Raw genomic sequence first — 15,037 nt, 5'->3', positions numbered from 1 at the left:
CCAGGTTTTGGTACTTTTGGCAGTGTGGGCAGGTGCCAAGTCCTGCTGGAAAATGAAGTCAGCATCTCCATAAAGCTTGTCTGCTGAAGGAAGCATGAAGTGCTCTAAAATGTCCCGGTAGATGGCTGCGTTGACTCTGGACTTAATAAAGCACAGTGGACCAACACCAGCCGATGACATGGCTCCCCAAACCAACACAGACTGGGGAAACTTCACACTGGACTTCAAGCATCTTGGATTGTGTGCCTCTCCATTCTTCCTCCAGACTGTGGGACCTTGGTTTCCAAATGAGATGCAAAATTTGCTCTCATCAGAAAAGAGGACTTTGGACCACTGAGCAACAGACCAGTTCTTTTTTTCTTTAGCCCAGGTAAGACGTTTGACATTTGAAGCCCATGTCCAGGACCCGCCTGTGTGTGGTGGCTCTTGATGCAGTAACTCCAGCCTCAGTCCACTCCTTGTGAAGCTCCCCACACATCTGAATGGCCTTTTCCTGACAATCCTCTCCAGGCTACGGTCATCCCTGCTGCTTGTGCACCTTTTTCTTCCACACTTTTCCCTTCCACTTAACTTTCTATTAATGTGCTTTGATACAGCACTTTGAGAACATCCAACTTCTTTTGCAATTACCTTTTGAGGCGTTCCTCCTTGTGGAGGGTGTCAATGATGGTTTTCTGCACAACTGTCAGGTCAGCAGTCTTCCCCATGATTGTGAATTCAACTGAACCAGACCGAGAGACCATTTAAAGGCTCAGGAACCCTTTGTAGGTGTTTAGCTGATTAGAGTGTGACACTTTGAGCCTACAATACTGAACCTTTTCACAATATTCTAATTTTCTGAGATTCTGAATTTGGGGTTTTCATAAGCTGTAAGCCATAATCATCAAAATTATATCAAATAAAGGCTTGAAATATCTTACTTTGCTTGTAATGCGTCTATATAATATATTAGTTTCACCTTTTAAGTTGAATTACTGAAATTAATGAACTTTTGCACGATATTCTAATTTTTAGAGTTTCACCTGTAAGACACTTTGAAGGAAAGCTGCATTGTCACACCAGTCAGGCGATCAACATTTTCTCATCAGCTAACCTGTAGAGCCACCAGCGGGCAACCAGGGTGAAAACCAGGAATCCTGTCCACTATATTACATAAGAGACTTTGAAGGAAAGCTGCATTGTCTCACCAGTCAGGCGCATCAACATTTTCTCATCAGCTAACCAGTGGAGCCACCAGACTTGGTTTTTAAAATTTTATCAGCTGATGTTTTCATGTCTGAGCATGTACGAAAGATAAACTTGTACAAAAGAAAGAGCTCACACAGCAAACACTTTGCTGGTCATTTGGAAAAAGCCTTCCTCAAAGGAGGTATAATCTCTTTATGGTGATTTAAAAAATCTTTGGTGACCTTAACAGGAGATTATAAATGGACAATCAGAACGAGCGTGCGTTGTATCCTTTTTTTCTGTAACAAAATGAGTTAATTTATAGAGGCTACTACAAAAGTGACAAAAGCTTCCCATACCGGGAGTTGAACCCAGGCCGCCTGGGTGAAAACCAGGCAATATTTGCCAATATATCAACCAGTGGGGCCAAGAGCCTTGGTTTTCCAAATGATTACAACTGACTTTTTCACGTTTGTGCATATATGACCTTTACACTTGTGCAACCGGAAGAAGAACTCGTAGTGTAGTTTGCGTGTCGTTTTGAAAAAGCCTTACTCAGAGGAGCTACTACAAAGGGGTTCATTGCAGAAAGCCAGACCTCGTTGCACAACGGTAGTGTGTCTGACTCCAGATCAGACGTTTGCTTGTTCAAATCACGTCTGGGTCAAGCACTTCCTTTTGAAGAGCAGATTCCCCTACTTAAGGGGTGTTGTACTCCCAATGTTCACTCCCTGAATGTCTTGAAGAATGAATGCCACAAACACTAAGAAGAGTATGCCTTGCTCTGGTCTCTATTTGCTGGGAGCTTGCAAATCTCCTGGAGTGCCTTCATGCTGATTTAGCAACTGTTTTGTGATCTTGAGAGAAAGTTAATAAGAGACAAGCAAGATTTGGATGCTTTTTCTCTAACAGATTTGGGTAATTTACAGAGGAGAACAATAAAAGTGTCATCAATTTCCAATCTGGGAGAGGAACCCAAGCCACCTGGTGAAAACCAGGAATCCTGGCCTCTAGACACGATGATATTCTTAGAAAGGCAACCTGGTTGAAAACCAGGAATCCTGACCACTATATTACATAAGACACTTTGAAGGAAAGCTGCATTGTCACACCAGTCAGGCGCATCAACATTTTCTCATCAGCTAACCAGTAGAGCCACCAGCGGGCCACCAGAGTGAAAACCAGGAATCCTGACCACTATATTACATAAGACACTTTGAAGGAAAGCTGCATTGTCACACCAGTCAGGCGCATCAACATTTTCTCATCAGCTAACCAGTGGAGCCACCAGACTTGGTTTTTAAAATTTTATCAGGTGACTTTTTCATGTCTGAGCATGTACGAAAGTTAAACTTGTACAAAAGAAAGAACTCACACCGCAAACACTTTGCTGGTCATTTGGAAAAAGCCTTCCTCAAAGGAGGTATAATCTCTTTATGGTGATTTAAAAAATCTTTGGTGACCTTAACAGGAGATTATAAATGGACAATCAGAACGAGCGTGCGTTGTATCCTTTTTTTCTGTAACAAAATGAGTTAATTTATAGAGGCTACTACAAAAGTGAGAAAAGCTTCCCATACCGGGAGTTGAACCCAGGCCGCCTGGGTGAAAACCAGGCAATATTTGCCAATACATCAACCAGTGGGGCCAAGAGCCTTGGTTTTCCAAATGATTACAACTGACTTTTTCACGTTTGTGACCTTTACACTTGTGCAACCGGAAGAAGAACTCGTAGTGTAGTTTGCGTGTCATTTTGAAAAAGCCTTACACAGAGGAGCTACTACAAAGTGGTTCATTGCAGAAAGCCAGACCTTGTGGCTCAACAGTAGCACGTCTGACTCCAGATCAGGAGAGTGAGTGTTCATAACACGTCGGGGTCAAGCACTTCCTTTTGAAGAGCAGATTCCCCTACTTAAGGGGTGTTGTACTCCCAATGTTCACTCCCTGAGTGTCTTGAAGAATGAATTCCACAAACACTAAGAGTATGCCTTGCTCAGGTCTCTGTTTGCTAGGAGCTTGCAAATCTCCTGGAGTGCCTTCATGCTGATTTAGCAACTGTTTTGTGATCTTGAGAGAAAGTTAATAAGAGACGGGCAAGTTTTGGATGCTTTTTCTCTAACAGATTTGGGTAATTTACAAAGGAGAACAATAAAAGTGTCACCAATTTCCAATCTGGGAGAGGAACCCAAGCCACCTGGTGAAAACCAGGAATCCTGACCTCTAGACAAGATGATATTCTTAGAAAGGCAACCTGGTTGAAAACCATTAATCCTGACCACTATATTACATAAGACACTTTGAAGGAAAGCTGCATTGTCACACCAGTCAGGCACATCAACATTTTCTCATCAGCTAACCAATAGAGCCACCAGCGGGCCACGTGGGAGAAAACCAGGAATCTTGACCACTATATTGCATAAGACACTTTGAAGGAAAGCTGCATTGTCACACCAGTCAGTCGCATCAACATTTTCTCATCAGCTAACCAGTGGAGCCACAAGACTTGGTTTTTCAAATTTTATCAGGTGACTTTTTCATGTCTGAGTATGTACAAAAGTTAAACTTGTACAATTTTGAAAAAGCCTTACTCAGAGGAGCTACTACAAAGGGGTTCATTGCAGAAAGCCAGACCTCGTGGCGCAACGGTAGTGTGTCTGACTCCTGATCAGACGTTTGCTTGTTCAAATTATGTCTGGGTCAAGCACTTCCTTTTGAAGAGCAGATTCACCTACTTAAGGGGTGTTGTACTCCCAATGTTCACTCCCTGAATGTCTTGAAGAATGAATGCCACAAACCCTAAAAAGAGTATGCCTTGCTCTGCTCTCTATTTGCTGGGAGCTTGCAAATCTCCTGGAGTGCCTTCATGCTGATTTAGCAACTTTTTTGTGATCTTGAGAGAACGTTAATGAGACAAGCAAGATTTGGATGCTTTTTCTCTAACAGATTTGGGTAATTTACAGAGGAGAACAATAAAAGTATCATCAATTTCCAATCTGGGAGAGGAACCTAAGCCACCTGGTGAAAACCAGGAATCCTGACCACTAGACAAGATGAGATTCTTTGAAAAGCAACCTGGTTGAAAACCAGGAATCCTGACCACTATATTACATAAGACACTTTAAAGGAAAGCTGCATTGTCACACCAGTCAGGCGCATCAACATTTTCTTATCAGCTAACCAGTAGAGCCACCAGCGGGCCACCAGAGTGAAAACCAGGAATCCTGACCACTATATTACATAAGACACATTGAAGGAAAGCTGCATTGTCACACCAGTCAGGCGCATCAACATTTTCTCATCAGCTAACCAGTGGAGCCACCAGACTTGGTTTTTAAAATTTGATCAGCTGACTTTTTCATGTCTGAGCATGTACGAAAGTTAAACTTGAACAAAAGAAAGAACTCACACAGCAAACACTTTGCTGGTCATTTGGAAAAAGCCTTCCTCAAAGGAGGTATAATCTCTTTATGGTGATTTAAAAAATCTTTGGTGACCTTAACAGGAGATTATAAATAGACAATCAGAACGAGCGCTGCGTTGTATCCTTTTTTTCTGTAAAAAATGAGTTAATTTACAAAGGCTACTACAAAAGTGAGAAAAAGATTCCCATACCGGGAGTTGAACCCAGGCCAACTGGGTGAAAACCAGGAATCCTGACCGCTAGACCACATGGGACTCAAAATGACAATGATACCAGTGAGGCATTGCAATATTTGACAATCCATCAACCAGTGGGGCCAAGAGCCTTGGTTTTCCAAATGATTACAACTGACTTTTTCACGTTTGAGCATATATGACCTTTACACTTGTGCAACCGGAAGAAGAACTCATAGTGTAGTTTGTTCACTCCCTGAATGTCTTGAAGAATGAATGCCACAAACACTAAGAAGAGTATGCCTTGCTCTGGTCTCTGTTTACTGGGAGCTTGCAAATCTCCTGGAGTGCCTTCATGCTGATTTAGCAACTGTTTTGTGATCTTGAGAGAAAGTTTATAAGAGACGGCCAAGATTTGGATGCTTTTTCTCTAACAGATTTGGGTAATTTACAGAGGAGAACAATAAAAGTGTCATCAATTTCCAATCTGGGAGAGGAACCCAAGCCACCTGGTGAAAACCAGGAATCCTGACCACTAGACAAGATGAGATTCTTTGAAAACTAGGAATCCTGACCACTATATTACATAAGACACTTTGAAGGAAAGCTGCATTGTCACACCAGTCAGGCGCATCAACATTTTCTCATCAGCTAACCAGTGGAGCCACCAGACTTGGTTTTTAAAATTTGATCAACTGACTTTTTCATGTCTGAGCATGTACGAAAGTTAAACTTGTACAAAAGAAATAACTCACACCGCAAACACTTTGCTGGTCATTTGGAAAAAGCCTTCCTCAAAGGAGGTATAATCTCTTTATGGTGATTTACGAAATCTTTGATGATCTTAACAGGAGATTATAAATGGACAATCAGAACGAGCCTGCGTTGTATCCTTTTTTTCTGTAAAAAATGAGTTAATTTATAAAGGCTACTACAAAAGTGAGAAAAGCTTTCCATACCAGGAGTTGAATCCAGGCAAAAACCAAGAATCCTGACCGCTAGACCATATGGGACTCAGAATGATCATGATACCAGTGAGGCATTGCAATATTTGCCAATCCATCAACCAGTGGGGCCAAGAGCCTTGGTTTTCCAAATGATTACAACTGACTTTTTCACGTTTGAGCATATATGACCTTTACACTTGAGCAACCGGAAGAAGAACTCGTAGTGTAGTTTGCGGGTCGTTTTGAAAAAGCCTTACCTAGAGGAGCTACTACAAAGGGGTTCATTGCAGAAAGCCAGACCTCGTGGCGCAACGGTAGCTGTCTGACTCCAGATCAGAAGGTTGCGTGTTCAAATCACGTCGGGGTCAAGCACTTCCTTTTGAAGAGCAGATTCCCCTACTTAAGGGGTGTTGTACTCCCAATGTTCAGTCCCTGAATGTCTTGAAGAATGAATGCCTCAAACACTAAGAAGAGTATGCCTTGCTCTGGTCTCTGTTTGCTGGGAGCTTGCAAATCTCCTGGAGTGCCTTCATGCTGATTTAGCAACTGTTTTGTGATCTTGAGAGAAAGTTTATGAGAGACGGCCAAGATTTCGATGCTTTTTCTCTAACAGATTTGGGTAATTTACAGAGGAGAACAATAAAAGTGTCATCAATTTCCAATCTGGGAGAGGAACCCAAGCCACCTGGTGAAAACCAGGAATCCTGACCACTAGACAAGATGAGATTCTTTGAGAAGGAACCTGGTTGAAAACCAGGAATCCTGACCACTATATTACATAAGACACTTTAAAGGAAAGCTGCATTGTCACACCAGTCAGGCGCATCAACATTTTCTCATCAGCTAACCAGCAGAGCCACCAGCTGGCCACCTGGGTGAAAACCAGGAATCCTGACCACTATATTACATAAGACACATTGAAGGAAAGCTGCATTGTCACACCAGTCAGGCGCATCAACATTTTCTCATCAGCTAACCAGTGGAGCCACCAGACTTGGTTTTTAAAATTTGATCAACTGACTTTTTCATGTCTGAGCATGTACGAAAGTTAAACTTGTACAAAAGAAATAACTCACACCGCAAACACTTTGCTGGTCATTTGGAAAAAGCCTTCTTCAAAGGAGGTATAATCTCTTTATGGTGATTTACGAAATCTTTGGTGATCTTAACAGGAGATTATAAATGGACAATCAGAACGAGCCTGCGTTGTATCCTTTTTTTCTGTAAAAAATGAGTTCATTTATAAAGGCTACTACAAAAGTGAGAAAAGCTTTCCATACCAGGAGTTGAATCCGGGCAAAAACCAAGAATCCTGACCGCTAGACCATATGGGACTCAGAATGATCATAATACCAGTGAGGCTTTGCAATATTTGCCAATCCATCAACCAGTGGGGCCAAGAGCCTTGGTTTTCCAAATGATTACAACTGACTTTTTCATGTCTGAGCATGTACGAAAGTTAAACTTGTACAAAAGAAATAACTCACACAGCAAACACTTTGCTGGTCATTTGGAAAAAGCCTTCCTCAAAGGAGGTATAATCTCTTTATGGTGATTTACTGAAATCTTTGGTGATCTTAACAGGAGATTATAAATGGACAATCAGAACGAGCCTGCGTTGTATCCTTTTTTTCTGTAAAAAATGAGTTAATTTATAAAGGCTACTACAAAAGTGAGAAAAGCTTTCCATACCAGGAGTTGAATCCAGGCAAAAACCAAGAATCCTGACCGCTAGACCATATGGGACTCAGAATGATCATGATACCAGTGAGGCATTGCAATATTTGCCAATCCATCAACCAGTGGGGCCAAGAGCCTTGGTTTTCCAAATGATTACAACTGACTTTTTCACGTTTGAGCATATATGACCTTTACACTTGTGCAACCGGAAGAAGAACTCGTAGTGTAGTTTGTTCACTCCCTGAATGTCTTGAAGAATGAATGCCACAAACACTAAGAAGAGTATGCCTTGCTCTGGTCTCTGTTTGCTGGGAGCTTATGTCTTGAAGAATGAATGCCACAAACACTAAGAAGAGTATGCCTTGCTCTGGTCTCTGTTTGTGGGAGCTTGCAAATCTCCTGGAGTGCCTTCATGCTGATTTAGCAACTGTTTTGTTATCTTGAGAGAAAGTTAATAAGAGACAAGCAAGATTTGGATGCTTTTTCTCTAACAGATTTGGGTAATTTACAGAGGAGAACAATAAAAGTGTCATCAATTTCCAATCTGGGAGAGGAACCCAAGCCACCTGGTGAAAACCAGGAATCCTGACCACTATATTACATAAGACACTTTGAAGGAAAGCTGCATTGTCACACCAGTCAGTCGCATCAACATTTTCTCATCAGCTAACCAGTAGAGCCACAAGACTTGGTTTTTCAAATTTTATCAGGTGACTTTTTCATGTCTGAGCATGTACGAAAGTTAAACTTGTACAATTCTGAAAAAGCCTTACTCATAGGAGCTACTACAAAGGGGTTCACTGCAGAAAGCCAGACCTTGTGGCGAAACGGTAGTGTGTCTGACTCCCGATCAGACGTTTGCTTGTTCAAATCACGTCTGGGTCAAGCACTTCCTTTTGAAGAGCAGATTCACCTACTTAAGGGGTGTTGTACTCAAGGGTGTAACTTTGGTTTGAGAAGTGGGGGGGACACAATGATGTTCTCGATCGAAAAATGTTTTCTATTTGAATCCCATTTCCTCCATTTACATATAGGCTACATTTAGGGACTATGGCGATACAAAATCCAGGAAATGGATATAAAGTTGTTTATAATGATAAATTTTGCCAAAAAGAATAATAGGCTACTAAACTATATATAAGAAAAATATGTCTTACCTTATTTATTGTTTAATAGCCAAGACTTGAGAGAATCATTTTATAAAGTCAAAAATTTTCACAAAACAAACTTTTATTTCAAACTAACCGTTTAATCTGACATTAGTCAGAGACACATCCACCAAACCGCAGGTACACAAGATTATTTGTTACACAAGATGCAAAATTGAAACACAATCTCACAAACATAAAAACAAACATTTAACTTTAATATAAAGAGATTTTTTTAGTGTCCTCCATCTATCAATTCAATCCCATCTCTCCATATACTAACTATAATTTCTGTGTGCTGCGCTCATTTGTTTTCATTTCTCCTCATGAGGCGGGATCCTAAACAGCACAACCTTGTTACCGTCGGACAGTCAGCGGTTGTTTGCTACGGAAGTGTATTGCATTCACTTGAGAAAAAGAAATCTACTCTGTTTTTCTGAATTAACGACTTCATTATCTCAGAATTATGAGATCATTTTTCATTAAAAAAAATATTTTGTTCTGTTTTTCTGAATTAATGAGATCCCTCAAAATCCTGCCAGGAGCTCTATGGGAGCTAATGTGAAAATGTATTAGTTCATCGACAACCACAGAACTTGCTATTATATTAATTACAGATACAAATTTGATTATTTATATTAAATTATTCTCTTTGTAAAATAATAAAAAAAAATCAATACAATAGCTTATAAAAACATCACCAAAGTGTATTTCAATGCATAGTAAAAACCTTAGACATGTATGAAACACATATAGGCCAAACCCAAAATGACCAAAGCGGTTAATAAAGAATATGAACATTCGCTAAACTGTGGGAAAACTGATTTAGAAAGCAATATTTGTTTTACTGTGAGCAAAAATATCATGCTGTAAAACTATAATGAAAATAATATGCTGTAAAATCATTATGAACGAATTCTCCTAAAAGTGGGCTCACTTGAACAAAAAAGGGGGCCCCCTTTTAGGAGAATAATTTAATATAAATAATCAAATTTGTATCTGTAATTAGCTACAATAGCAAGTTCTGTGGTTGTCGATGAACTAATACATTTTCACGTTCATTAGAATTAAAATGTCGTGTCCTGGTGTTTATTATTAATATAACAGATTAATTTATTCATGGATTTTGATTCCAGTGGCCGCATATGGATTGTTTCCAATTTCCAATAACTCCAGAGCGTTGTAAAGTCCAAAAGTCAACATGTTTTGAAAAAGGATAGATGTAATAATTTCCAAAATTCTCAACATGTTTTTATCTAACGAAATATTCCGCCTCAATCCATGTTTGTTGGCGTTTAGACTTTCGAAAACATTTTCACTGTGGTGGAAAAAACTTGCTGTACACAAAGCGAGGCACGCACCTTCCGGGGCAGTCTAGCTAATATATAATATATATATGTGTGTATTTATATAGTCTAGCACTATTATATATTACAAAAAAAGATCAGTATTATGTATCTCGTCGTTAAGCAGCTCCATTTGATCCATATTATTCTATTTTATTCAATACATTTTTAGGGTGATGACGATATAAAATATGACGACAGACATTAGAAGCTTCATTCTAAAACCTCAATAGAAGTGTCGAATGTAAATATGACATGACATTTGGTCCAGTCTAGTATGAACGGTCAGAATGACCACTATGGCCATTCTAGTAGTTATAGACTTCCGGTAGTTCTCGTGTTAAATGCAAGTACAAGTCTATTGCTTGATTCGTGTCCTTTGGAAGATCAAAGCGTGTCTCAGCCATGACAGTATTACAAATGTCATAGACAGTAATGTCTTTGTATTGAAGGCCAAGTTTAAAATATATCTCTATAAATTCATAGCATCCAAGTCTCAGACGACTCAAAGTAAAATAAAACCGGATTAAACTTGAAAGGCGGGACATGTTTACTTCCATGCAATCCAGCTAAAATAGAGCTCCTGGCAGGATTTTGAGGGATCTCATTAATTAAGAAAAACAGAACAAAATATTTTTTTTAATGAAAAATTATCTCGTAATTCTGAGATAATTAAGTCGTTAATTCAGAAAAACAGAGTACATTTTTTTCTCTCAAGTGAATGCAATACGCTTCCGTAGTTTGCGGATTGCGAATGTCGGCAGATATTTTTTTAAAATTAACTTACATTTTAAATGAACAAATATTGTAAGTGAACAACAATAGCTCAAGTTTAGAAAAACATTTATTATTAAGACTTTAAAAAATATTTCTGCATCTGAGTATAATGAGTTGAGTTGAGAATAACAATAAACTAGCAGCCAGAGTCTGCTTGTCATACATTGCTGACAGAAAACGCCATGCGGTTTAAAGTGGACTCGTTTTCATGGTACACAGAATGTTCTAGGGCTAGGCAACATTAAATGTTTAGCTAACAGTTTGAAGTTACCTAGCAACAATGTATGTTAACGTTAGCTCAGTCAATGTTAGTATCAACAGGTGTAGACAAAATAAAAATTACCCTGACCTGATCTAATTTACTGGATCAACCAGCTCACATCTCCTTTCTTTTTTTTCATCCATGAAGATATTAAAACCTGTTGCTGGCGTTTCATGACTGACTACTGCGATACCGGCTGCTCAGTAGAACTTTCAGTGCGCTTACAGTTACACTATTAAGAGTGTGCACGAGACGTTCCTGCCTGTCTCTGTCAATGGCCGCGTCCACGTACAGGCACGCAGACGCGCGCACTGACAGAGACAGGCAGGATGTCTGTATTCTGCTCGGTCCTGCTCCTCCGTGGCGATGACGGCGCGCGGTTAAAAAAAATAATAACAAACGAATTTGAAAGTGGGGGGGACACGAACGGGATTTTGAAAAGTGGGGGGGACATGTCCCCCCTGTCCCCATAGGAAATTACGCCCGTGGTTGTACTCCCAATGTTCACTCCCTGAATGTCTTGAAGAATGAATGCCACAAACACTAAGAAGAGTATGCCTTGCTCTGGTCTCTATTTGCTGGGAGCTTGCAAATCTCCTGGAGTGCCTTCATGCTGATTTAGCAACTGTTTTGTGATCTTGAGAGAAAGTTAATGAGAGACAGGAAAGATTTGGATGCTTTTTCTCTAACAGATTTGGGTAATTTACAGAGGAGAACAATAAAAGTGTCACCAATTTCCAATCTGGGAGAGGAACCCAAGCCACCTGGTGAAAACCAGCAATCCTGACCACTAGACAAGATGAGATTCTTAGAAAGGCAACCTGGCTGAAAACCATGAATCCTGACCACTATATTACATAAGACACTTTGAAGGAAAGCTGCATTGTCACACCAGTCAGGCGCATCAACATTTTCTCATCAGCTAACCAGTAGAGCCACCAGCTGGCCACCTGGGTGAAAACCAGGAATCCTGACCACTATATTACATAAGACACATTGAAGGAAATCTGCATTGTCACACCAGTCAGGCGCATCAACATTTTCTCATCAGCTAACCAGTGGAGCCACCAGACTTGGTTTTTAAAATTTGATCAACTGACTTTTTCATGTCTGAGCATGTACGAAAGTTAAACTTGTACAAAAGAAATAACTCACACCGCAAACACTTTGCTGGTCATTTGGAAAAAGCCTTCCTCAAAGGAGGTATAATCTCTTTATGGTGATTTACGAAATCTTTGGTGATATTAACAGGAGATTATAAATGGACAATCAGAACGAGCCTGCGTTGTATCCTTTTTTCTGTAAAAAATGAGTTAATTTATAAAGGCTATTACAAAAGTGAGAAAAGCTTTCCATACCAGGAGTTGAATCCAGGCTGAAAAACAAGAATCCTGACCGCTAGACCATATGGGACTCAGAATGATCATGATACCAGTGAGGCATTGCAATATTTGCCAATCCATCAACCAGTGGGGCCAAGAGACTTGGTTTTCCAAATGATTACAACTGACTTTTTCACGTTTGAGCATATATGACCTTTACACTTGAGCAACCGGAAGAAGAACTCGTAGTGTAGTTTGCTGGTCGTTTTGAAAAAGCCTTACCTAGAGGAGCTACTACAAAGGGGTTCATTGCAGAAAGCCAGACCTCGTGGGCTAACGGTAGCGCGTCTGACTCCAGATCAGAAGGTTGCGTGTTCAAATCACGTCGGGGTCAACCACTTCCTTTTGAAGAGCAGATTCCCCTACTTAAGGGGTGTTGTACTCCCAATGTTCAGTCCCTGAATGTCTTGAAGAATGAATGCCTCAAACACTAAGAAGAGTATGCCTTGCTCTGGTCTCTGTTTGCTGGGAGCTTGCAAATCTCCTGGAGTGCCTTCATGCTGATTTAGCAACTGTTTTGTGATCTTGAGAGAAAGTTTATGAGAGACGGCCAAGATTTCGATGCTTTTTCTCTAACAGATTTGGGTAATTTACAGAGAACAATAAAAGTGTCATCAATTTTCAATCTGGGAGAGGAACCCAAGCCACCTGGTGAAAACCAGGAATCCTGACCACTAGACAAGATGAGATTCTTTGAAAAGCAACCTGGTTGAAAACCAGGAATCCTGACCACTATATTACATAAGACACTTTAAAGGAAAGCTGCATTGTCACACCAGTCAGGCGCATCAACATTTTCTCATCAGCTAACCAGTAGAGCCACCAGCTGGCCACCTGGGTGAAAACCAGGAATCCTGACCACTATATTACATAAGACACATTGAAGGAAAGCTGCATTGTCACACCAGTCAGGCGCATCAACATTTTCTCATCAGCTAACCAGTGGAGCCACCAGACTTGGTTTTTAAAATTTGATCAACTGACTTTTTCATGTCTGATCATGTACGAAAGTTAAACTTGTACAAAAGAAAGAACTCACACTGCAAACACTTTGCTGGTCATTTGGAAAAAGCCTTCCTCAAAGGAGGTATAATCTCTTTATGGTGATTTACAAAATCTTTGGTGATCTTAACAGGAGATTTTAAATGGACAATCAGAACGAGCCTGCGTTGTATCCTTTTTTCTGTAAAAAATGAGTTAATTTATAAAGGCTATTACAAAAGTGAGAAAAGCTTTCCATACCAGGAGTTGAATCCAGGCGAAAAACAAGAATCCTGACCGCTAGACCATATGGGACTCAGAATGATCATGATACCAGTGAGGCATTGCAATATTTGCCAATCCATCAACCAGTGGGGCCAAGAGACTTGGTTTTCCAAATGATTACAACTGACTTTTTCACGTTTGAGCATATATGACCTTTACACTTGAGCAACCGGAAGAAGAACTTGTAGTGTAGTTTGCGGGTCGTTTTGAAAAAGCCTTACCTAGAGGAGCTACTACAAAGGGGTTCATTGCAGAAAGCCAGACCTCGTGGCGCAACGGTAGCGCGTCTGACTCCAGATCAGAAGGTTGCGTGTTCAAATCACGTCGGGGTCAACCACTTCCTTTTGAAGAGCAGATTCCCCTACTTAAGGGTGTTGTACTCCCAATGTTCAGTCCCTGAATGTCTTGAAGAATGAATGCCTCAAACACTAAGAAGAGTATGCCTTGCTCTGGTCTCTGTTTGCTGGGAGCTTGCAAATCTCCTGGAGTGCCTTCATGCTGATTTAGCAACTGTTTTGTGATCTTGAGAGAAAGTTTATGAGAGACGGCCAAGATTTCGATGCTTTTTCTCTAACAGATTTGGGTAATTTACAGAGGAGAACAATAAAAGTGTCATCAATTTTCAATCTGGGAGAGGAACCCAAGCCACCTGGTGAAAACCAGGAATCCTGACCACTAGACAAGATGAGATTCTTTGAAAAGCAACCTGGTTGAAAACCAGGAATCCTGACCACTATATTACATAAGACACTTTAAAGGAAAGCTGCATTGTCACACCAGTCAGGCGCATCAACATTTTCTCATCAGCTAACCAGTAGAGCCACCAGCTGGCCACCTGGGTGAAAACCAGGAATCCTGACCACTATATTACATAAGACACATTGAAGGAAAGCTGCATTGTCACACCAGTCAGGCGCATCAACATTTTCTCATCAGCTAACCAGTAGAGCCACCAGACTTGGTTTTTAAAATTTGATCAACTGACTTTTTCATGTCTGATCATGTAAGAAAGTTAAACTTGTACAAAAGAAAGAACTCACACTGCAAACACTTTGCTGGTCATTTGGAAAAAGCCTTCCTCAAAGGAGGTATAATCTCTTTATGGTGATTTACAAAATCTTTGGTGATCTTAACAGGAGATTTTAAATGGACAATCAGAACGAGCCTGCGTTGTATCCTTTTTTTCTGTAAAAAATGAGTTAATTTATAAAGGCTATTACAAAAGTGAGAAAAGCTTTCCATACCAGGAGTTGAATCCAGGCGAAAAACAAGAATCCTGACCGCTAGACCATATGGGACTCAGAATGATCATGATACCAGTGAGGCATTGCAATATTTGCCAATCCATCAACCAGTGGGGCCAAGAGACTTGGTTTTCCAAATGATTACAACTGACTTTTTCACGTTTGAGCATATATGACCTTTACACTTGAGCAACCGGAAGAAGAACTTGTAGTGTAGTTTGCGT

General features: G+C 40.3%; 2 non-coding genes across 2 annotated transcripts; one reads left to right on the top strand and one right to left on the bottom strand.

The window, feature by feature from the left end:
* Positions 1-4,770: 4,770 nt before the first annotated feature.
* On the bottom strand, positions 4,771-4,842 carry trnae-uuc (transfer RNA glutamic acid (anticodon UUC)). The gene has a single exon. It is a non-coding gene; the product is annotated as a tRNA-Glu (tRNA).
* An 8,988-nt stretch (positions 4,843-13,830) lies between these two features.
* trnaw-cca (transfer RNA tryptophan (anticodon CCA)) lies at positions 13,831-13,902 on the top strand. Its single transcript has one exon. It is a non-coding gene; the product is annotated as a tRNA-Trp (tRNA).
* The last annotated feature ends 1,135 nt before the right edge of the window (positions 13,903-15,037 follow it).

Source organism: Xyrauchen texanus, chromosome 49, assembly GCF_025860055.1.
Source record: "Xyrauchen texanus isolate HMW12.3.18 chromosome 49, RBS_HiC_50CHRs, whole genome shotgun sequence".
NCBI lineage: Eukaryota > Metazoa > Chordata > Actinopteri > Cypriniformes > Catostomidae > Xyrauchen > Xyrauchen texanus.
Note: the sequence above shows the minus strand (reverse complement) of the source record. Positions and strands in the feature narration are given on the sequence as shown.